The following is a 25,657-nucleotide window of genomic DNA, read 5'->3' as shown; positions in this document are numbered from 1 at the left end:
TCCTTTGCTTTCTCTATGATCCAGCAAATGTTGGCAATTTGATTTCTGGTTCCTCTGCCTTTTCTAAACCCAGCTTGGATATCTGGAAGTTCTTGGTTCATGTAATGCTGAAGCATACCATGCAAGATTTTAAGCATGATCTTAAATGGCAACCCACTCCAGTATTCTTGCCTTGAAAATCCTATGGACAGAGGAGCCTGGCAGGCTACAGTTCATGGGGTTGCAAAGAGGCAGACATGACTGAGCAATTTGACTTTACCTTACTTTACTAGCATGGGAAATGAGTACAATTGTCCAGTGGTTTGAACATTCTTTAGTACTGTCCTTCTTGGGATTGGGATGAGGATTGACCTTTTCCAGTCCTATGACCACTGCTAAGTCTTCCAGATTTGTGGACATGTTGAGTGCAGCACTTTGATAGCATTATCTTTGGGGTTTTAAATAGCTCTACTAGAATTCCATCACATCCACTAACTTTATTGACAGCAGTGCTTTTTAAGGCCCACTTGACTTCACACTCCAGAATGTCTGGCTCTGGGTGAGTAACCATACCATTGTGGTTATCTGGTTAATTAGGGTCTTTTTTTGTACAGTTCTTCATGCATTCTTTCCATCTCTTCTTAATCTCTTTGACTTCTACTAGGTCGCTATTGTTTCTGTCCTTTATTGTGCCCATCTTTGGATGAATTCTTCCCTTGATATCTTCAATTTTCCTAAAGCTCTAGTCTTTCTCATTCTGTTGTTTCTCTGCTTTTCTTTGCATCATTCATTGAAGAAGGCCTTCTTGTCTCTCCTTGCTATTCTCTGGAACTCTGCATTTAGCTGGATGTACCGTTCCCTTTCTCCCTTGCTTTTCACTTTTCCACTTCAGATAACCACTTCGCCTTCTTGTTGGGGTGAGTTTGTTCACTGCCTTCTGTACTATATTACAGACCTCTGTCAATAGTTCTTCAGGCATACTGTTTACTGGTTCTAATCCCTTGAATCTATTCATCACCTCCACTGCATATTCATAAGGGATTTAAGTCATACCTGGCTAGCTTGGTGCTTTTCCCTGCTTTCTATAGTTTAAACCTGAATTTTGCTTTGAGAAGCTGATCTGAGCCACAGTCAGCTCCAGGTCTTGATTTTGCTGACTCTAAAGAGCTTCTCCTGGAGAAGGCAATGGCACCCCACTCTAGTACTCTTGCCTGGAAAATGCCATGGACGGAGGAGCCTGGTAGGCTGTGGTCCATGGGGTCGCTAAGAGTCGGACACGACTGAGCAACTTCACTTTCACTTTTTACTTTCCTGCATTGGAGAAAGAAATGGCAACCCACTCCAGTGTTCTTGCCTGGAGAATCCCAGGGACGGGAGAGCCTGGCGGGCTGCCGTCTATGGGGTCGCACAGAGTCGGACACGACTGAAGTGACTTAGCAGCAGTAGCAGCAGCAAAGAGCTTCTCCATCTTTGATACAAAGAATGTAATCAATTTGATCTCAGTATTGACCCTTTGGTGATGTCTATTTGTAAAGTCGTCTCTTATATTGTTGCAAAAGGATGTTTGCTATGACCAGTGCATTCTCTTGGCAGAATTCAGTTAGCCTTTGCCCTGCTTCATTTTGTGCTCCAAGACCAAACTTGCCTATTACTCCAGGTATCTTGACTTCCTACTTTTGTATTCCAATCCCCAGTGATGAATAGAACATGTTTTTTTGGTGTTAGTTCTAGGAGATCTAGGTCTTCAAGGAACTGATCAACTTCAGCTTCTTCGGCATTGGTGGTAGGGGCATAGACTTGAAGTACTGTGATGTTGAATGGCTTGCCTTGGAAACAAACCCAGATCATTCTGTGGTTATTGAGGTTGCACCCAAGGATGGCATTTTAGATTCTTTTGTTGATTATGAGGACTGCTCCATTTCTTCTAAGGGATTCTTGCCCACAGTAGTCGATACAATGGTCTTCTGGATTAAATTCGTCCATTCCCGTCCATTTTAGTTCATGGATTCCTAAGATGTCGGTGTTTACTCTAGCCATCTCCTGCTTGACCATGTCCAATTTACCTTGATTCATGGACCTAATATTCCAGGTTCATATGCAATACTGTTCTTTGCAGCATCAAATTTTACTTTCATCACCAGACACATCCACAACTGAGCATCATTTCCACTTTGGGGCCAAGCCACTTCATTCTTTCTGGTACATCTTTCTGGGACATCTTTAGTAGGTGTCCTCTGCTCTTTCCCAGTAGCATATTGGACACCTTCTGGCCTGGGGGACTAATCCTTTAGTGTCATATATTTTTGTCTTTTTATACAGTTCATGAAATTCTCACGGCAAGTATACTGGGATGATTTGCCATTCCCTCCTCCAGTGGATCATGTTTTGTCAGGACTTTCCACTGTGACCCATCTGTCTTGGGTTGCCCTACATAGCATGGCTCATAGCTTCATTGAGTCACACAAGGCCCTTTGCCACAACAAGGCAGTGATCTGGGAAGGGCTCTATAGTAGGGTTAATGGTGACCCCCAGGAGGGCTTATACTAAGGGGGACCTTCCATGACTACTACTGCCGGCGCTCCAGTCCCAGTGATGAGCCCCTGCCAACCCACACCTCCAAAGGAGACCCTCCAACACTAGCAGGGGTTTTTGGTCAGTATCCTGTGGAGTCACTGCTCCTTTCTTCTTGGTCCTGGTATAGGCAAGGTTTTGTTTGTGCCCTCCAAGACTGGAGTCCTTGTTTCCACCAGTCCTGTTGAAGTCCTGTAATCAAATCCCACTGGCCTTCAAGGTCAAATTACTTGGGGGATTCCCAGTCCCTTTTTCACATCCCCAGGCTGGGAACCCTGATGTGGGGTTCAGAACCTGCGCAACAGTGGGAGAACTTCTTTGGTATTGTGGATCACCCACTGGGTGGTCATGGGATTTTATTTTATTGTGATTGCGCCCCTCCTACTATCTCTCTGCAGCTTCTTCTTTGTCTTTGGATGTGGGATATCTTTTTTTGATGGGTTCCAGTATCCTCCTTTCAATGGTTGTTCAACAGCTAGTTGCAATTTTGGTGTTCTCACAGGAGAAGATGAGCACCCATCCTTCTATTCTGCCATCTTAAACTGGAACTACCACATCTTTATTCGTTCATGTGTGGAAGGTCATTGAGGTTGTTTTCGTGACTGGGCTACTGTAAGCAGTGCTGCTGTGAACATAAACATGCAAGTATCTTTTTGAATTTGCATTTTGCTGCATCACATGGTAATTCTATTTTTAGTTTTTTGAGGAACTTCCATTCTGTTTTCCATAGTGGCTCTACCAACTTATATTCCCAGCAATAGAATAGAAAGGTCCCCTTTTCTCCACATCTCCTCCTGCATTTGTTATTTATATAGTTTTTAGCAGTGGCTATTTTGATTGGTGTGAAGTGGTACCTCGTTGTAGTTTTAATCTGCACTTCTCTAGTAACTAGCAGTGTTGAGCATCTTTTCATGTGCTTATTGGATATCTGTATTTCTTCTCTGGAGAAATATCTATTTAGGTGTTATGTCCCTTTTTCAATTGGGTTGTTGGTTTTGTGTTACTGAGTTGTTCAAGTTATATTTTGGAAATTAAGCCCTTGTCGGTCTCATCATTTTCAAATATTTTCTCTCATTCTGTAGATTGTCTTTTCATTTTGTTTATAGTTTTTCCTTTGCTCTGCAAAAGCTTTTAAGTTTCATTAGGTTCCATTTGTTTATTTTCTTTCCATTTTCATTATGAGGTGGGTTATAAGAGATCTTGCTGTGATTTGTGTCAGAGTGTTCTGCCTGTGTTTTCGTCTAAGAGTTTTATAGTATCTGGCCTTATATTTAGGTCTTTAATCCATTTTGAGCTTATTTTTCTGTGTGGTGTCAGGGAGTATTCTAATTTCATTCTTCTATATGTATCTGTCCAGTTTTCTGGGAACCACTGTCTTTTTCTCCATTGTATATTCTTGCCTTCTTTATCATAGAGTGTGTGTATGTGTGTCAGTCACGTCCAAGTCTTTGCAACCCCATGGAATGTAGCCCACCAGACTCCTCTGTCCATGTAATTTTCGAGGCAAGATTGCTGGAGTGGGTTGCCATTTGCTATTCCAGGCCGTATTCTTGACCCAGGGATCAAACCCATGTCTCTTACATCTCCTGCATTGACAGCTGTATTCTTTACCACTGCACCATGTGGGAAGCCCTTGTCATAATTAGGTGAACATAAGTGTGTGGGTTTATCTCTGGACATTCTGTCCTGTTCCATTGATCTATATTTCTATTCGTGTGTCAGTCCCATACTGTTTTTAAATACTGATGTTAAATTGGATTGTTTACTTAATTTCTCTTTCCAGTCTTTCATTGTTAGTGTATAGAAAGGCAACAGATTTCAGTGTATTCACTTTGTATCTTGAAACTTTAATACTGAATTCATTAGTCAGCTCTAGTAGTTTTCCAGTAGCATTTTTAGAATTTTCTGTGTATCATGTCATCTGCAGTCAGTGATAATTTTACTTCTTATTTCCAGTTGAGATCCCTGTTAATTTTCTTCTCTGATTGCTGTAGTAGAACTTCATAAATAATGTTGAATTATAGTGGTGAGAATGCACATCCTTGACTTGTTTCTGATCTTAGAGGAAATGCTTTCAGCTTTTTACTGTTGAGTATGATGTTAGCTATGGGTTTGTCATATATTTCCTATATACTGAGGTAGGCTCTCTCTGTGCCTACTCTCTAGAGTTGTTTTTTTTTTTTTTTTTTCCCCTCATAAATGGGTGTTTAAGTTTTTTTCAAAAGCTTTTTTCTGCATCTATTGAGATGATCATTTATTTTTAGTCTTCAATTTGTTAATGTGATATATCACACTGATTGATTTGTAGGTATTGGCAAATCCTTATATCCTTGAAATAAATACCACTGGATCATGATGTATGACCCTTTTAATATATTATAAAATTCAGATTGCTGGTATTATGTTCAGGATTTTTGCATCTGTATTCAGTGATGTTGACCTGTAATTTTCTTTTTTTGTGATATCTGTCTGATTTTGGTATCAGGGTGATGATGGGCTCATAGAATTGAGTTTGGGAGTGTTCCTTCTTCTGCAATTTTGGGGAATAATTTCAAAAGGGTGGGTGTTAACTCTTCTCTAAATGTTTATAGAATTAGCCTGTGAAGCCTTCAGGTCCTGGACTTTTGTTTGTTGGGAGGTTTTTAATCACAGTTTCAATACTTGTTAACAATCTGTTTATATTTTGTGTTTCTTCCTGCTCAGTTTTGGAAAATTAAACCTTTCTAAGTATTTTTCCATTTCTTCTAAAATGTCTGTTTTATTGGTATATAGTTGCATGTCATAGTCTTTTATGATCCTTTGTATTTTTATGGTGTCTTTTGTAACTTGTGCTTTTTCATTTCTATTATTATTAATTCAAGCCCTTTCCCCTTTTTTCTTGATAAGTCTGGCTAAAGATTTATCAATTTAGTTAACTTTTCAAAGAACCAAGCTTTAGTTTCATTGATCTTTGCTGTTTTCTTCATTTCTATTTCATTTATTTCTGCTCTAATCTTTATGATTTCTTTTTTTCTCCTCTCTTTAGGTTTTATTTTTTCTTCTTTCTCTAGTTGTTTTCTTCTTTCTCTAGTATAAGGCTAGGTTATGAATTTGAGATTTTTTTTCTTGTTTCTGGAAGTAAGATTGGATTGCTATTAAACTTCCCTCTTAGAACTGCTTTTGCTGCATCCCATAGGTTTTGGATCATCATTTTTGTTTTTATTTGTCTCTAGGCATTTTTTGATTGCTTCTTTGATTTCTTCAGTGATCCATTAGTTATTTAATAGCATACTGTTTAGCCTCCATGTGTTTGTTTTTTACAGTTTTTCCTGTACTTGATTTCTGACCTCACAGCATTGTAGTTGGAAAAGATGCTTGACATGGTTTCAAGTTTCGTAAATTTACTGAGTCTTTTTGGTCCAAAATACCAATCCTGGAGAGCTTTGCATGTGCCCTTGAGAAGCTTATATATTTGCTGCTTTTGAATGGAATGCTCTATAAGTATCAGTTAAGTCCATCAGGAATAATATGTCATTTAAGGCCTGTGTTTCCCTGTTGATTTTCTGTCTGGATGATCTTTCCACTGATGAAAGTGGGCTATTAAAGTCCTCCACTATTGTATTACTGTTGATGTCTTCTTTTATGGCTATTAATATTTGCCTTATATATTAAGGTGGTCCTATGTTCAGGACATATATATTTATGATATACCTTCTTAGATTGATCCCTTTATGTACCATCCTTCTTTCTCTTTTGTAATAGACTTTATTTTAAACTCTGTTTTGTCATATAGGAGTGAATTTGAGATTTTTCTTATTTCCGGGGTAAGATTGTATTGCTATAAACGTCCCTCTTAGAACTGTTTTTGTTTTGCTTAGAATTCTTTGGCTCTCTTTAAATTCCATTTGTATGAAGTGGCAGTGCAGAGCATGATACAATTTTTTTTAACTTTTTTAAAAAATATGTTGATTTAAAATATTGTTAGTTTCCGGTTTTAATTGAATCAGAATATTGAACAAAGAATATTTCAGAATATTGAGCAGAGTTCTTCTGCTAAATAGTAAATTCTTGTTGCTTATCTATTTTATGTATAGTGTTTTGTATCTGTTAATCCCTTACTCCTAGTTTATCACTCCCAACAATGTTCCCTTTTAGTAACTCTGTTACATGAATCTGTTTCTGTTTTATATATATAGATTCATGTCTATTATTTTTTAGATTCCACTTACAGTTAGTATCTTGTATTAGTCTTTCTCTGACTCACTCAACTAAGTATTCTTTAGATCCATCTATGTTGCTTCACATGGCAATATTTCATTCCTCTTATGTCTGAGTAATATTCCATTGTAAATATATACCACAGCTTCTTAAGTCAGTGGTTTGTTTCTGAGAACAAGGATTTTTTCTGTGCCTTGGTTTTTGTGAATAGTAGTGCTGTGAACATTATTGGATATGTATCTTTTTTAATTAGAGTTTATGTCTTTCTGGATATGTACCAAGCTTTGTGCAGTGGCACTGTTGTAGCCAGTGAGGTTTATCCGAGGTATGATTATTGTTAATTGGATACATAACCAGGAGTAGGATTATTGGATCATTTGGTTTTTCTATTTTTAGTTTTTTAAGGAACCTCCATGTTTTCTCCCATAGTGACTGCACCAGTTTACATTCCCACTAGCTGTGTAGAAGGGTTCCCTTTTCTCCACACACTGTCCAACATTTATTGTTTGTCGACTTACTGCTAATGGCCATTCTGACCAGTATGAGGTGATATACCTCACTGTAATTTTGATTTGCATTTCTCTAAGAGTTAGTCATGTTGCCTGTTGACCATTTGTCTGTCTTTGGAGAAATGACTCATATCCTCTACCCATTTTTTGATTGGTTTGTTTTTTTGTTATTGAGTTGTATGAGATGTTCTTATATTTTGGAAATCAAGCCCTTGTCAGTCTCACCATTTGCAAATCTTTCCTCCCAGTCAATATGTTCTCTTTCATTTTGTTTATGGATTCCTTTGCTGTGCTAAAGCTTTTACAAATTTGATTAAATCCCACCTGTTTAATTTTGCTTTTTTATTTTTATTTCTTTTCAACACCAAAAACCTTTTCAATTAGGGTATAGCCAATTAACAATGTGATGGTTTCAGGTGAACAGTGAATAAATATACATATATCCATTCTCCCCAAAACTCCCCTCCCATCGAGACTACCACATAACCTTGAGCAGAATTACATGTGCTATATAATAGGTCTTTGTTGGTTATCCATTTTAGATATAGCAGTATGTACCTGACCTTCCAGAGTCCCTAACTAACCCTTCCCCCCTGGCAACCATAAGTTTGTTTTCTGTGAGTCTCTTTCTGTTTTGTAAGTAACTTCATTTCTATCATTTCTTTTTAGAGTTCACATGTCATATGATATTTATCCTCTGTCTGACTCAATTCATATGATACACTCTAGGTCCATGAATGTTGCTACAAAGCATCTTATTTCATTCTTTCTAATGGCTGAGTAATATTCCATTATATATATGTACCACATCTTCTTCAGCCATTCCTCTGTTGGTGGACATTTAGGTTGCTTCCATGTCTTGGCTATTATAAACATTGCTGCAGTGAACATAGGAGTGCATGTATCTTTTGGGACCATGTTTTTCTCTGGATGTATGCCCAGGAGTAGGATTACAGGGTCATATGGTAGCTCTATTTTTAAGGAACCTCCACACTGATCTCCTGGAGAAGGAAATGGCAAGCCACTCCAGTATTCTTGCCTAGAGAATCCAATGGACAGAGGAGCCTGGTGAGCTGCTGTCCATGGGGTCACACAGAGTGAAACACAACTGAAGCGACTTAGCATGCATGCGTGCATTAGAGAAAGAAATGGCAAGCCACTCCAATATTCTTGCTTGGAGAATCCCAGGGACAGAGGAGCCTGGTGGGCTGCCGTCTGTGGGGTCGCACAGAGTTGGACACTGCTGAAGTGACTTAGCAGCAGCAGCAGCATACTGGTCTCCACAGCGGCTATACCAATATACATTCCCACCAAAAGTGCAGGAGAATTCCCTTCTCCATGTTCTCTCCAACATTTGTGCTTTGTGATTTCTTGATGCTTAATAGCCATTCTGACCAGTGTGAGGTGATACCTCATTATAGTTTTGGCTTGCATTTCTCTAATAACTAGCAGTGTTGAACATCTTTTCATGTGCCTATTGGCCATCTATATGTCCTCTTTGGAGAAATGTCTGTTCAAGGCCTCTAAACAAAAAGGAATAGATTGTTTGTTTTGATTTTACTAAGCTGTTGGTAAATTTTGGAGACTAATCCCTTATCAGTCACATCATTTGCAAACTTTCCTCCCAATCTGTGGTTTGTCTTTTCATTTTGTTTATTGTTTCCTTTGCTGTACAAAAGCTTTTGCGTTCAAGTAGCTCCTATTTGTTTATTTTTGCTTTTATTTCCATTATTCTGGGTGATGGATAGAAAAAAGATCCAAATCTGTTTTCCTCTAAGAGTTTTATAGTGCTCAGTCTCACATTTAGGTCTTTAATCCATTTTGAGCTTTTTTTGTGTGTATGGAGTTAAAGAATGATCCAATTTCTTTTTTTCACACATAGCTGTTCAGTTTTCCCAGCACCATTCATTGAAGAGGCTGTCTTTCCAACTTTGTGTAGCCTTGTCTCCCTTTATTATAGATTAATTGACTATAGGTGTATATGCTTATTTCTCAATTTTCTGTCCTGTTTCATTTATCTGTATTTCAGTTTTGGGGCCAGTACCATACTGTTTTGATGACTGTCACTTTGTAGTTTATTCTGAAGTCAGAGAACCTGATTCTTCCAGCTCCTTTCTTCAAGATTGCTTTGGCTATTCAGGATTTTTGTGTCTCCATACAAATTTGGAGGTTTTTTGTTCTAGTTCCATGAAAAATGCCATTGGTAATTTGATAGGGATTACATTGAATCTGTGGATTGCCTTGGGTAGTATAGTCATTTTGACAGTATTGATTCTTCCAATACAGAAACTTTTCATCTGTTTATGTCTTCAGTTTCTTTCATCAACATTTTATAGTTTTGTCTTGGATAGGTTTATTCCTAGATTTTTTATTCTTTATGATGCAATGGTAAATGGAATTGCTTCTTGAATTTCTTTTTCTGATCTTTCATGGTTAGTATATAGAAATGCAACAGATTTCTGTGTATTAATTTTTTAACCTGCAACTTTACCAAATTCGTTGAGTTCTAATAGTTTTCTGGTAGCTTTAGGATTTTCATGTACAGTATCATGTCAACTGCAAACAGTGACAGTTTAACTTTTTCTGTCCTAATTTGGATTCCCTTTCCGTTTTCTTCTCTGATACCTATAGCTAGGACTTCCAAAACTATGTTGAATAAAAGTGGTGAGAGTGGACATTCTTGTCTTGTTCCTGATCTTAGAGGAAATACTTTCAGCATTTCACCATTGCATATGATAGCTGTATGTTTGTCATATATCAGGCTTTATTATGTTGAGCTGTGTACCCACTACACCCACTTTCTGGAGAGTTTTGATCATAAATGGGTGCAGCGTTTTTTCAAAAGCTTTTTTTGCATCTGTTGAAATGGTATGGTTTTTATTCTCCAATTTATTGATATGGTATATAACATTGATTTTGCAGATGTTGAAAAATCCTTGCATCCCTATGAATCCCAGTTGATCATGGTATATGATCTTTTTATTGTTGGATATGAATAGCTAGTATTTTGTTGAATTTTTACATTTATGTTCATCAGTGATATTGGCCTGTAATTTTCCTTTTTATGTGTTATCTTTGTCTGGTTTTGGTATCAGGGAGATGGTGACCTCATAAAATGAACTGGAAAGTTTTCCTCCCTCTGCAACTTTTTAGAACAGTTTGAGAAGGATAGGTGTTAACTCTTCTCTAAATGTTTGATAAAATTTGCCTGTGACTGTCAGGTCCTGGATGTTTGTTTGTTGGCAGGTTTTTAATCATGATTTCAATTTCAGTACTTGTGATGAGTCTGTTGATATTTTCTCTTTCTTCTTGGTTTCTGTCTAGGAAGACTGTACCTTTCTGAGAATTTGTCCATTTCTTCCAGGTTGTCTGTTTTACTGGCCTGCAGTTGTTCATTGTAGTCTCTTATGACCCTTGGTATTTCTGCGGTCAGTTTTAACTTCTTTTTCATTCTAATTTTACTGATATGAGTCCTCTCCCTTTTTTCTTGATGAGTCTGGCCAAAGATTTATCAATTTTATGTATTCAAAAAACCAACTTTTAGTTTCATTGATCTTTGTGATTGTTTTCTTTGTCACCATTTCCTTTATTTCTGCTCTGATCTCTTTGGTTTCTTCCCTTCTGCTAACTTTAGGTTTGGTTTGCTGTTCTTTTTCTAGTTGTTTTAGGTGTAAGGTTAGGTTGTTTATTGGAGATTTTTTTTGTTTCTTCAGGTAAGACTTCCTGAAGTTGTTATATTTTATTTATTTTATATTTTATTTTATATAATATTTTATTATTATTTTATATAATATTTTATTAAGCTTATTGTTAATAAACTTCCCTTTTAGAACTGTTTTTGCTGCATCCCATAAATTTTGGACCATTGTGCTTTCATTTTCCTTTGTCTCTAGGTATTCTTTTATTTCTTCAGTGATTGTTTAGTGTCATATTTAGGCGCCACATGTTTGTGTTTCTTAGAGTTTTTATTCTTGTAGTTTATTTCTAATCTCATGCCATTGTGAGAAAAGATGCTTGATATGGTTTTGATTTCAAATTTATCAGGGCTTACCTTGTGACCCAGCATGTGGTCAATCCTGGAGAATGTACAGTGTGTACTTGAGAAAAATATGTAGTCTGCTTTTGGATGGAATGCTCTATAAATATCAATTAAGGCCATTTTGTCTAAAGTATCATTTAAGGCCTGCATTTCCTTATTGATTTTCTGTCTGGTTGGTCTGTCCGTTAATGAAAGTGGGGTATAAAAGTTCCCTACTATTATTGTGTTACTGTCAGTTTCTCCCTTTATTAGTATTTGTCTTACATACTGAGGTGTTCCTATGTTGGGTGTGTATGTATCTATAATTGTTACATCATCTTAGATTGAACACTTGGTCATTATCTATTGTCTTTCCTTGTCTCTTATAACAGTCTTTGTTTTAAAGTCTATTTTGTTTGATAGGAGTATTGCTACTCCAGCTTTATTATGATTTCCGAATATTTAAAATACCTTCTCCCATCCCCCTGCTTTGTCAGTAAGCGTCTGTAGGTCTGAGGTGGGTCTCTTGCAGACAACATATATATGGTTCTTGTTTTTATATCCACCCAGCCAGTCTATGTCTCTTGGTTGGTGCATTTAATCTATTTACATTTAAGATAATTATTGATATGTATGCTCCTACCCAGAGAAGGGGATGGCAGAGGATGAGATGGCTGGATGGTATCATCAACTCGATGGACATGAGTTTGAGTAAACTCTGGGAGTTGGTGATGGACAGGGAGGCCTGGCGTGCTGCAATTCATAGGGTCACAAAGAGTCAGACACGACTGAGCAACTGAACTGATGCTGCTTTTACCATTTTCTTAGTTGTGTTTATTTTTTGTAGCTTTCTTTTTTTTCCCCTCTGTGTTTCCTGCCTAACGAAGTTCCTTTAGCATTTGTTGTAAAACTGGTTTGGTGCCAAATTCTCTTAACTTTGGCTTGTCTGGAAAGTCTGATTTCTTCATCAAGTCTGAAGGAGAGGATTTCTGGGTAGAGTATTCTTGGTTCTGGGTTCTTCCCTTTCATCACTTGCCATTCTTTTCTGGCCTGTAGAATTACTGTTGAGAAATCAGCTGATACCTTATGGGTTTTCCTGTAGATGTTATTTGTCTTTTTTCCCTTGTTGCTGTTAATATTTTATCTTTGTCTTTAATTTTTATTAGTTTGATTACTGTGTGTCTTGGTGTGCTCTTCCTTGGGTTTATCCTGCCAGGGACTCTGTGCTTCCTGGACTGGGTTAACTATCCTTTCTCATGGTGGGGAAGTTTTCAGCTATTATTTCTTCAAATATTTTCTCAGGTCCTTTCTCTTTTTCTCGCTCTTTTTTTCCTTTCTCTCTTCTTCTTTTATTTCTGGGACCCTTATAATGTGAATATGGATGGCATTTAACGTTGTTCCACAGGTCTCTTAGGTTGTCTTAATTTATTTTTCATAATTTTTTCTATATTCTGTTTTGTGGCATTGATTTCCACCATTCTGTCCTCCAGATCATTTATCCATTTTTCTGCCTCAGTTATTCTTTCCTTCTAGTGTATTGTTCATCTCTGTTTGTTCTTTAGTTCTTCTGGGTCTTTGCCAGACATTTCTTGCATCTTTTCCATTCTTTTTTCCAAGATCCTGGATTATCTTTCCTATTATTATTCTGAATTCTTCTATGTAGTTGCTTATCTCTTCATTTAGTTGTTTTTCTAGGGATTTATCTTGTTCCTTCATCTGGGACATAATTCTATTTCTTTTCATTTTGTTTAGCTTTCTGTGGTTGTGGTATTAGCTCTGGAGTCTGCTGGGATTGTTGTTCTTATTTCCTCTGTTTTCCCTTTGGTGGAAGAGGATAAGTGGCTCATGTAAGCTTTTTGATGGGAGAGACTGGCTGTGTGGAAAACTGGGTCTTGCTCTGGTGGGCAGGGCTGTGCTCAGTAAAACTTTAATCCAGTTATCTGCTGATGGGTGGGGCTGTGCTCCCTTCCTGTTAGTTGTTTGGCATGAGGTGACCCAGTCCTGGAGCCTACAGAGTCTGTTGTGGGGCTATTGGCGACCTCCTGGAGAACTCACAAGCCTCCTAGGACTGCTGTTGCCAGTGCCCCTGCCCCCATAGTGTGCCACTGCTGACCACTGCCTTTGGAGGAGACCCTCAAACACTCAGAGTTAGGTCTGGCTCAGCCTCCTGTTGGGTCACTGCTCCTTTTCCCTGTGTCCAAGTGTGGACAAGATTTTGTTTGTACCCACCAAGAGTCTATATCCCCCAATCCTGTGGAATTTCTATAATCAAATCTCACTGGCCTTCAAAGTCAGATTCCCTGGAGATTCCCAGTCCCTTAGCCAGATCACCAGGCTAGGAAGCCTGATGTGGGGCCTAGAACCTTCACACCTAGAACTTCTTTGATATTATTGTTCTCCAGCTTGTGGTCCCCCATCTAGCATGTATAGGATTTGATTTTATTGTAATTGTGCCCCTCTAGCTGTTCCATTGTGGCTTCTCTTTTGTCCTTGGATGTGAGGTATCTTGTTTGGTGGGTTCCATTGACTTCTTATCAATGGTTATTCTACAGCTAGGTGCAATTTTGCTGCACTGGCAGAAGATGAACACATGTCCTTCTTGAACCAATTAATTTTACTTTTATTTCTTTAGCCTTGGGAAGCTTACTAAAGAAAATATTGCTAAGATTTATGTCAGAGAATGTTTTCCCTGTGTTATTTCTGAGGAGTTTTATGAAACTCCTCTTATTTTTTTTCTTATTTTCATAAAAATCTTATGTTTATTTTCATGTATGGTGTGCAGGTATGTTCTAACTTTACTAATGTACATGCTTTCCAGCTTTCCCAACACTACTTGCTAAAGACACTGTCTTTTCTACATTGTATATTCTTTCCACTTTTGTCAAAGATTAATCTGCCATTTCTGAACTCGCCATTCTGTTACACTGATCAGTAATTCTGATTTTGTGCCACTACTATGCTGTTTTGATTACTGTAGCTTTGTACTGTTGTCTAAAGTCTGGAAGGGGTATGCCTTCAACTTTGTTCTTTTTCCTCAGGGTTGCTTTGGCAATTCTCAGTCTTCTGTGGTTCCATATAAATGTGAGGGTTATTCTAGTTCTGAGAAGAATCTTGGGTGATTTGATAGGGATCATGTTAAATCTTAGATTGCTGTTGGTAGTGTAGCCTTTTGAACTGTATTAATTCTTCCAATCCAAGAGCATGGGTTATCTTCCCATTTCCCTGGTTATCTTCAATTTCCTTTATAAGTTTTATAATTCTCAGAGTTTAACTCTCTCACATCCTTAGTTAGGTTTATTTCTAGGGTTTATTTTTTTTAATGTTATTTTAAATGAGATAGTACATTTGCTTTCTCTTTCTGACATTCCATTTTTATTTTAAAGAAATACAACCAATTTCTATACAATGATGTTGTATCCCGCTACCTTACTGAATTCATTTATCAGTTCTAATAAGTTTTTTTTTTTTTCAGTTTTTCAAGAGAAAGAATATTTCTTTATTTAATTGAAGTATATTTGATTCATAATATTCTGTTAATTTCTACTGTACAGCAAGGTGACTGAATTATATGTAATTTTTTAAAAAATATTCTTTTACATTCTGATTCATCATAGGATATTGAACATAGTTCTCTGTGCCACACAGGAGAACCTTGCTGTTTGTCCATTCCCAGTATTAAAGCCTACATCTGCTACCCTCAGCCTCCCACTGCATCCCTTCCCTGTCTCTCTCACAACCACCAGTCTGCTCTGTATCTGTGATTCTGTTTGACAGATAGATTCATTTCTATATTTTGGAATCCAGATATAAGTGATGCCATGTGTTATTTTTCTTTCTCTTACTTGCTTCACATAGTATGATAATCTCTAGTTGCATCCATGTTGTTGCAGATGGCATTATTTCATTCTTGTTTATGGCTGAGTAGTAGTCTATTGTGTATATTTACCACATTTTTATCCATTCATCTGTGGATGACTGTTTAGATTGCTGCCACGACTTTGCTATGTGACATAGGGGTGCATGTATATTTTGGGGTTAGAGTTTTGTCTGGGTATATGGGATTGTTGGATCATATGGTAATTCTGTTTTTAGTTTTCTGAGGAACCTCCATCCTGTTTTCCATAATAGCTGTACCAAATTTATATTCCCAGCCAGAGTTTAGAAAGGTTCCCTTTTCTTCACATCTCATCCAGCATTTGTTATTAAAATTTGGAGAGTTTTTAATGGTGACCATTGTAAATTTGATTTACATCTCTCTAATAGCACTGTTGAGCATCTTTGCATGTGCCTTTTGGCCATTTTGTATTTCTTATTTGGAGAAATGTCTGTTTAGGTCGTCTGTTCATTTTTCAACTGGATTTTTGTTTTTCTGTCGTTGAGTTATATGAACTGTTCTTATATTTTGGAAATTAAGCCCTTGTCAGTCACATAATTTTTAAATATTTTCTTCCATTCTGTAGTTTGTCTTTTCGTTTATGTTTTCCTTTGCTGTGTAAATATTTGTTTCATTAGGTCCCATTTGTTTATTTTTGTTATTTCTATTACCTCAGGAGACTGACCCAAGAAAAATTGGCATGATTTATGTCAGAGAATGTTTTCCCTGTGATCTCTTCTTATGCTGTCATTTCTTATATTTAAATCTTTAAGCTATTTTGCATTTATTTTTGTGTATGGCGAAAGGTGTATCTAACTTTGTTAGTTTATGTGTTGTTGTCCAACTTTTCCAGTATTACTTGCTGAAGAGACTTTTTTCCCCATTGTATATTCTTTTCTCCTTTACTGAAGATTGATTGTCAGTGTGTGGGTTTCTTCCTGGGTGCTCTGTTCTGTTGCATTGATCTGTTTTTATATGATGCTGTTTTGATCACTGAAATTTTGTAATATTATCTGAAGTTTGGGAGGGTTATGCCCCCTGCTTTGTTCTTTTTTCCTAAGGCTTGTGTTGGCAATTCTGGATCTTTCATGAATCCTAATTAAAATTTAGGCTTATTCTGGTTCTGTGAAAAATGTCATATCTACTTTATTTTATTTGTGTGTGTGTGTGTGTGTGTGTAATAAAGTTTTATTAAAGTATAAAGGAGATAGAGAAAGCTTCTGACATAGGCATCAGAAGGGGGCAAAAGAATACCCCTTGCTAGTGTTAGCAATGAAGTTATATACTCTCCAATGAATCCAAAGAATGTCTGGAGGTTGCAAAGACCTCACCAGACCCACTCCCATAATTTACATTTTAAGATAACAGAGTTGGCTAGAAGGTTTAATCCAAAGATTGTCCTCAGGCAGGATACATCCTTGTGAAGACCAGACCTACTCCCATAATTAATGTTTTAAGATAACAGGATTAGCCAGAGGGTTTAATCCAAAGACTGTCCTCAGGCAGGATACATTATTGTTACATAATCCTAAGGGATGTAGAGGAAAAAAAGTTAAAAAGTTTGTCCTTTCTTCCTCCTTGAATATCCCAGACCTCTCTCTCCTTGTTGACCCCTAGACTTCTTATCAGCCTGCCTAGGAAATGACTCTCTCATTCCCCCCTTTTCTTTTAGGAGAATTATGTTGCCTAGGGAAAAGGGGTGTCATTCTCATTCCATAACTGCTTCGAGCTGACAAGGGGCGTTGTCCCTAAATTGGTGATCAACATATTCTCCTAATCCTCATAGTGAGGATATCTGATCTAGGGGCTCCAAGTAATAGTTGGAGGAGGCTGTGGCACTCATAGGAGCTCGGACAACTATTTGTAAATTAAAAGCTTTCAGATGGTTAGAAAACCCCATTATACAGTTACAGATGTAAGGCAAAATAGTCATTAAACCAAGTTAAAATCAAAATGAAAAGTCACATTATGTCCATAGTTACATCAATTTTAGGCTTATTCTAGTTCTGTGAAAAATGTCATATCTACTTTAACAAGGATTACATTGAATCTATAAATTGCTTTGTGTAGTGTGGGCATTTTACCAATATGAATACTTCCAATTGAAATGCATGGAATATCTTTCCATTTCTTTAAATCATCTTCACTTTCCTTTATTAATGTCTTAAGCTTTCACCTCCTTGGTTAACTATATTCCTAAGTACTTTATTTTGGGGGTGCAATTTTGAAAAGTTTTTTTTACAATCCCTTTATGATATTTTATTGTTAGTCTAAAGAAATGCAGCCAAATTCTGTTAATCTTGTATCCTGCTACCTTTCTGAGTTGATTTATCAGCTCTGGTAGTTTTTGAGTGACGTCTCTAGGGCTTTCAGTATACAGTAAGTCCCCTACATGTGAACCTTCAAGTTTCATATGTTCAAAGATGCAAATGAGCTTTACATCAATGTCAGGCATGAGTGAAATTGCAACTTGGCTATCTGTCTCTTATTGCTGACAATCCTTCAGCTCTACCAACTCTCACCTCCTCTCACTCCTCCAATCTTGCCTGTTCACTGGATGTCAGCCCCTGTATGTCAGCTGTTGAGCTGTACTACTATCCTTTTCATTAGTAGTATACTGTAAGATGAAAAATGTTTTATTTTTGTGTTCATTTTTTATGTATTATTTATATGACAAGAATTATAAACCTTACAGTACAGTACTATACAGCTGATTGTATTAGTTGAGTACCTACGCTGACTTTGTTGACTTACGAAAAATTGGACTTACAAATGTACTGTCAGAACAGAACTCAAATTCTTTCATATGTAGGGGAATTGTATAGAATCATATCAACTACATATAATAGAAGTAACCTCTTCCCTTCCAATTTGTATGCCTTCTCTTTTTCTGATTGCTGTGGCTATGACTTCCAATAGTATGTTTAGTAGAAGAGGTGATAGTGGTCAGCCTTCTTTTTTAAAAAAGTTTCTGTTTTTCCATTCTAGTATAGTTGGTTTACAGTGTTGTGTTCATTTCAGATGTACAGCTGAGCCCATTAAACATAGATGTATATCCATGCTTCCTTTGGTTCCTTTCCCGTATAGGTGGTTACGAAACACTGAGGAGTGTGTGTGCTCTAAGGTAGAGCCCTGCCGATTATCTGTTTTATTTACAGCACTGTGTACACATTAATCTCAAACTCCTCGAAGTTATTCCTTCACTTCACATTTACTCCTTCCTTGGCAATTAGAAGTCTCTTGTGGGTCTGTGGGTCTTTTTCTGTTTTGCCAGTAAGTTTATTTGTATCATTGTTGTTGTTGTTGTTGTTTTTTTTTCAAAAAAATTGTACATATAAATGACATCATATTTGTCTTTCTCTATTTGACTTAATTCACTTGGTATGATTATCCATGGGTTCATCTGTGTTTTTTGGCATTGTTTCATTTTTTCTTTTATGGCTGAGTAATATTCCATTGTATATATGTACCCCATCTTTCTCCATTCCTCTGTCAGTGGACATTTTAGTTTGCTTCGTTGACTTGGCTATTGTAAACAGCACTGCAATGAATATTGGAGTGCAGGTACATTTCAAATGATGTTTTTGTCCAGATACATGCCCATTAGTGGGGTTGCTGAATCACATGATAGTTCTATATTTTTTAAGAAACCTCCATACTGTTCTCTCTAGTGGTCCTGCCAATTTACATTCCCACAACAGCATAGTTGGATACCCTTTTCTCCAGTCTTTCACATTTATTGTGTATAGAGTTCTTGATGATCACTATGCTGACTGGTGTGAGGTGATACCTTATTATAGTTTTGATTTGCATTTCTCATACTAATTAGTGATGTTGAGCATGTTTTCATGCACTTTTTGGCCATCTATATATCTTCTTTGGAAAAATGTCTATTTAGGTCTTCTGCCCATTTTTTGTTTTTGTTTTTGTTTTTTAACATTATGTTGCATGAGCCGTTTGTTTATCTTGGAGTTGAATCCCTTGTCGATCACTTCATTTCCAAACATTTTCTCCCATTCTGTGGGCTGTTTTTTTATTTTGTGTAGTCTTCCTTTGTGGTGCAAAAACTCATCAGTTTAATTAGGTCCCATTTTCTTTTATTTTTGTTTATATTTTCATTACTCAGGAGGTGGATTCAAAAAGATAATTGCTGTGGTTTATGTCAGAAAGCATTCTGCTTATGTTTTCCTCTAAGAGTTTTATGGTATCAGTCTTACATTTAGGTCTTTAATCCATTTTGAGTTTATTTTTGTGTATGGTGTTGGAGAATGCTCTAATATAATTCTTTCACATATAGTGCCCCAGTTTTCACTGCATGACTTACTGAAGAGACTCTTTCCTCCATAATATAGTCTTGCCTCCTTTGAAATAGACTAATTGACCATAGGTGCACGAGTTTACTTCTGGGGCTTGTATCCTGTTCAGTTGATCTGTAGTTTCGTTTTTGTGATGGTACCATACTGTTTTGAATCCTGTAACTTTGTAGTATAGTTTGATGTCTGGGAGTCTGGTGCCTCCATTTCATTTTATTTTTCTCTTCTCAAGATTGCTTTGGCTTTTCCAAGTCTTTTGTGTCTCCAAACAAATTTATAAACACTTTTGTCCTAGTTCTGTGAAAAATGCCATTGGTAATTTGTTAGGGGTTACACTGAATCTATAGATTGCCCTCGGTAGTATAGTAATTTGACAATACTGATTCTTCCAATCCAAGAAGTATATCTTTCCATCTGTTTGTGTCATCTTTGTTGGCTTTCATTGGTGTCTCAGTTTTTGGAGTACAAGTCTTTTGCCTCCTTACGTAGGTTTAGTTTTGATGTGATGGTAAATGGTATTGTTTGTTTAATTTCTCTTTCTGATCTTTCATTGTTAGTGCACAGATGCAAGAAATGTGTGTGTTAATTTTGTATCTTGCAACTTAACTGAATTCATTGATGATCTTTAGAAGTTTTCTGGTAGCATCTTTAGGATTTTATATTTATAGTATCATGTCATCTGCAAACTGTGACAATTTTATGTCTCCTTTTCCTATCTGAATTCCTCATTTGTTGTTTTTCTCTGATTACCATATCTAGGACTTTCAAAATTATGTTGAATTAAAGTGGTAAGAGTGGACATCTTTGTCTCATTTCTGATCTTAGAGGAAATGCATTCAGGTTTTCACCACAGAGAATGATGTTAGCTGTGGCATGTTATATATAGCCTTTATTATGTTGACATAGCTTCCCTCTATGCTCACTTTCTGGAGAGTTTTTATCATAAGTTTTTTTATTTTGTCAAAAGCTTTTTTCTGCATCTATTGAGATGATAGGGTTTTAATTCACTTTTTTTAATGTTGTGTGTTACACTGACTGGTTTGTGCATACTGGACAATCTGCATCTCTGGAATAAAAAATCCCATGTAATCATGGTCTTCGATCCTTTTAATGTATTCTTGGATTTGGTTTGCTAATATTTGGTTAAGGTTTTTTTCTTCTATGTTCATCAGTGATATTGGCTTGTAATTTTCTTTTTTTGTGTGATATCTTTGCCTGGTTTTGGTATCAAGGTGATGATAGCTATGTAGAATGAGCTTGGGGTTATTGCTTACTCTGCATTTGGGGGGAACAGTTTGAGGATAGGTGTTAACTCTTCTCTAAATGATAGGATTCACCTGTGAAGTCATCTGATCCTGGACTTGTTTCTTTGAAGATTTTTTTTTTAATATTGGATTATAGTTGATTTATAGTGTCGCTAGTTTCTGCTATATAGCAAAGTGAATCAGTTATCCATATACCTATATATACTCCTTTCTTTAGATTCTGTTATCATATAGGCCATTAAAAAGTACTGAGAAGAGCTCCCTGTGGAGAAAGAAATGGCTACCCACTCCAGTATCCTTGCTTGGGAAATCTCATGGACAGAGAGAGGCGGGCTACTGTCCATAGGGTCGCAAAGAGTCGGACACAGTTGAGAGACTGAGAGAGACATTTCCCTGTGCTATACAGTAGGTTCCTGTTTGCTGTTTTACATGTAGTGGTGTGTGTGTCTCAGACCCCGTCTACCAGTCTATCCCTCCCACTCCACCCCCTTTCCCTTGGTAACCGTAATTTTGTTTTCCACATCTGTGACTCTTTTTCTTTTGTGAATAGTTTCATTTGTACTGTGTTTTTTTAGATTTCACATATAAGTGATATCATGTTTGTCTTTCTCTGTCTGACCTACTTCATTCAGTATGACAGTCTCTAGGTCGATCCAGGTTGATGCAAATGGCATTGTTTCATTGATTTTTATGGCTGAGTAATAATCCATTGTGTGTATATATATATATATATATATACACACACACCATGTCATCTTTATCCATTGATGTACATTTATGTTTCTTCTGTTTCCTGGCTATTGTAAAATGCTGCAGTGAACACTAGGGTGCATTTATCTTTTTGGCTTATGGTTTTCTCTGGATATATGCACAGGAGTGGGATCATTAGATCATATGGTAGCTCAGTTTTTAGTTTTTTAAGGACCCTCCAGACTGTTTTCCATAGTGGTTGTACCAACTTACATTCCCACCAACAATGTAGGAGAGTTTCCTTTTCTATCCAGCATTTATTGTTTGTAGATTGTTTGGCCATTCTAACTGGTGTGAAGTGATACCTTATTGTAGTTCTTATTTGCATTTCTCTAATAATTTGTGATATTGAGTGTTTTTTCATGTGGTTCTTGGCCATCTGTATTCTTTGGAGAAATGCATATTTAGATCTTCAGCCCATTTTTTGATTGGGTTGTTTGGTTTTTTGATATAGAGGTACATGAGTTATTTGTATATTTTGGCGATTAATCCCTGTTGGTCATTTTGTTTCCAAATATTTTCTCCCACTTTAAGCATTGTCTTTCATTTTAAATATGGTTTCCTTTGCTGTGCAAAAGCTTTTAAGTTTAATTAGGTCCCATTTATTTTTTTATTTTCATTACTCCAGGAGGTGAATCAAAAAAAAAAGAGCTTACTACAATTTATGTCACAGTGTTCTCCCCATGTTTTCCTCTGAGAATTTTGTAGTGTCAGCCTTACATTTAGGTCTTTAATCCATTTTGACTTTACTTTTGTATATGGTGTTAGAGATACAGAATGTTCTAATTTCACTCTCTTACATGTAGCTCTTCAGTTTTCCCAGCAGCACTTATTGAAGAGATGGTGTTTTCTCCACTGTATGTTCTTGCTCCTTTGTCATAGATTAGGTTACCATAGTTTTGTGGGCTTATTTCTGGATTTTCTTTCCTGTTCAGTTGGTGTGTACTTCTGATTCTGTGCCAGTACCATACTGTGTTGATTACTGTAGCTTTCTGTCAAAATAGTATAATCTAAAGTAAGACAGCCTGATTCCTCTAGCTATATTTTCCTTCCTCAAGATTTCTTTGGCTATTTGGAGTCTTTTGTGTTTCCATACTCTTGACTTTAAAAAATGTACACCATGAGAGTTGCAAGCTAAGTTTTATTTGAGCTAAGATGAGAACTTCAGCCTGGGAGATACCATCTTGTATGGCTGAGAAGCTGTTCCACACAGGTAGGGGGAAAGGACACTATATATGTGATACTGATTAAAGGAAACAGCATGCAGTCAAGCACAAGCACATATTTTTCCAGAAGGTTTCTTCTAGTCATGAGAAATATATGTCACCAGAAAGGATTTTAATGCTTTTCTAGATACAAGAAGATATAAGAATCGGGCTCATAAAATCAGCTACTGAGAATTTCTTAACTATCTGACGACTTATCCTGCCAGTGTTACCCTGAGCACAGAGTGCCTCATTTCTGCTCTCCACTCTGAACTCCTTCAGGGGTTGTTAAAGCTCAGCCACTGCAGCAGCACATGATTTAATCCTTGTAGAGGTAGATGGCAAGCACCCATGGCAAGTGCCAATTTGTAGTTGACAGGACCTTCTCATGATCATAAGTTAGACCATACTTGGGGGGCGTTTCATGACCATTTCATACAGCGGTGCCAGGAAGGCTCATTCCTAGCTCTGGCAGCGATTTCACAGGCCACTCAGTGTGCTAGTACTGGATTAGGTCTTACCATCAGTAATCAGAGGGGCTTCTGGACCAACCTGTCTTAATCTGTTGTAATCCAGGAAAGATTTCCTCTTGTTTCTTCCCATATTTAGAATTATATTATAATCACTGGTCACACACTGAAATATATATGATCTACTGCTTCACGTTGCCTTGTCATCATCATTTTTGGAGGTTCACTTACCCATTTTGTAATACAGGAAACAATAACCTTGTAGACAAGGCAAAATACAAATAATACAGTGAGTAACAGTAGAGTTATAACTAAATACTTAAGAGCTTCTCACGCTAAACCAGTTTTTGAAGAGGTCATCAAGACTAGGGAGTGGGTCACTCAGAAATCTGATTTTTTTATATGGTTCATTAAACATGTTATAGTAGAGGATTCATCAGGTATAAAAACACAGCATTCAGTTTGAATTATGGCACCAGTATCTCCCTGAGATGCTATAAGGATGACAAGGGCCATGCCGTTTTATAGTACTGCTTTGGTCATCATAGAGACCTCAGAATTCAGTAGGCTGATAGCCTTGTTACTATTATTTAAAGCTCGTTGAGTAAAATTTAAGGCTTCAATATGACCAATTACATTCTTCAACCCTATTGAAGGTGCAAAATGGCTGCTACATGGTCATATCGGTAGAATATAGAGCTCTTGACCCATCGGGCTCATACCAATGGTAGATTGGCTAGAATCATCCCTAAATTGTTATATATATGACCTTGAGTCCATGAAAATCTGAGGGTACACTTTCCTGTGTGTCTCACTGGAAGCCAAGGCCATGCATTAGTACCACAAATCTACTGAGTCCAATTAGGTACAACCCAGTGAATCTCTGGTCATCTGATACAGTCAGTCCCATACCAGTCGCTTTCTGTAAGGGTAATAATATATAGGTATTGTTCATAAGGCACCCAATCTAGTTTTTTAATGTTCAGTTCAGTCGCTCAATCATGTCCAACTCTTTGCAACCTCATGGACTGCAGCACTCAGGGCTTCCCTGTCCATCACCAACTCCCAGAACTTGCTTAAACTCATGTCCATCAGGTCGGTGATGCCATCCAACAATTTCATCCTCTGTCATCCCCTTCTCCTGCCCTCAATCTTTCCCAGCATCAGGGTTTTTTCCAATGAGTCAGTTCTTCACATCAGGTGGCCAAAGTATTGGAGTTTCAGATTTAGCATCAGTACTTCCAATGAATTTTCAGGACTGATTCCTTTAGGATGGACTGGTTGGATCTCCTTGCAGTCCAAGGGATTCTCAAGAGTCTTTTCCAACACTACAGTTCAAAAGCATCAATTCTTCAGTGCTGAGCTTTAGCTTTCTTTATGGTCCAACTCTCACATCCATATATGACTACTGCAAAAACTATAGCTTTGACTACACGCACCTTACTGACAAAGTAATGTCTCTGCTTTTTAACACATGATCTAGGGGTTGGTCATGGCTTTTCTTCCAGGGAGCAAACATCTTTTAATTTCATGACTTCAGTCACCATCTGCAGTGATTTTGGAGCCCAGTAAGACAAAGTGTGTCACTGTTTGCATTGTTTCCCATCTGTATTGAAGTAATGGGACTGGATGCCATGATGTTAGTCTTTGAATGTTGAGTTTTAAGCAGCTTTTTCACTCTCCTCTTTCACCTTCATCAAGAGGCGTTTTAGTTCCTCTTTGCTTTCTGCCATGAGGATGGTGTCATCTGCATATCTCAGGTCATTGACATTTCTCCCAGCAATCTTGATTCCAACTTGTGCTTCATCCAGCCCAGCATTTTGCATGATGTACTCTGCATATAAATTAAATAAGCAGGGTGACAAAATATAGCCTTGACGTACTCCTTTCCCTATTTCGAATGAGTCTGTTGTTCCATGTCCGTTTCTAACTGTTGCTTCTTGACCTGCATACAGATTTCTCAGGAGGCAGGTAAGGTGGTCTGGTATTCCCTTCTCTTTCAGAATTTTCCACAGTTTATTGTGATCCACACAGTCAAAGGCTTTGGCGTTGTAAATAAAGCAGAAGTAGATGTTTTTCTGAAACTCTCTTGCTTTTTCTATGATCCAACAGATATTGGCAATTTGATCTCTGGTTCCTCTGCCTTTTCTAAATCCAACTTGAACATCTGGAAGTTCTCGGTTCATGTCTATTGAAGCCTAGTGTGGAGAATTTTGAGCATTACTTTGCTAGCGTGTGAAATGAATGCAATTGTGCAATAGTTTGAACATTCTTTGGCATTGCCTTTCTTTGGGATTAGAATGAAAACAGACCTTTATGAGTCCTGTGGTCACTGCTGAGTTTTCCAAATTTGCTGTCATATTGAGTGCAGCACTTTCACAGCATCATCTTTTAGGATTTGAAATAGCTCGACTGGAATTCCATCACCTCCACTAGCTTTTTTCAAAGTGATGCTTCTTAAGGCCCACTTGACTTCACACTCCAGGATGTCTGGCTCTAGGTGAGT

The 25,657-nt window shown here is 37.3% G+C and overlaps 1 protein-coding gene and 1 non-coding gene across 2 annotated transcripts in view; both read left to right on the top strand.

Moving 5' to 3' along the window:
* The window catches only part of NUDT6 (nudix hydrolase 6), a 67,555-nt gene that overhangs the window by 15,681 nt on the left and 26,217 nt on the right, over nucleotides 1-25,657 (top strand). The gene's annotated exons all lie outside the window — the stretch shown is intronic.
* Nucleotides 7,028-7,165, top strand: LOC136146224 (U4 spliceosomal RNA). The gene has a single exon (XR_010658944.1). It is a non-coding gene; the product is annotated as a U4 spliceosomal RNA (small nuclear RNA).

Source organism: Muntiacus reevesi, chromosome 13 (assembly GCF_963930625.1).
Source record: "Muntiacus reevesi chromosome 13, mMunRee1.1, whole genome shotgun sequence".
Lineage (NCBI taxonomy): Eukaryota > Metazoa > Chordata > Mammalia > Artiodactyla > Cervidae > Muntiacus > Muntiacus reevesi.
Note: the sequence above shows the minus strand (reverse complement) of the source record. Positions and strands in the feature narration are given on the sequence as shown.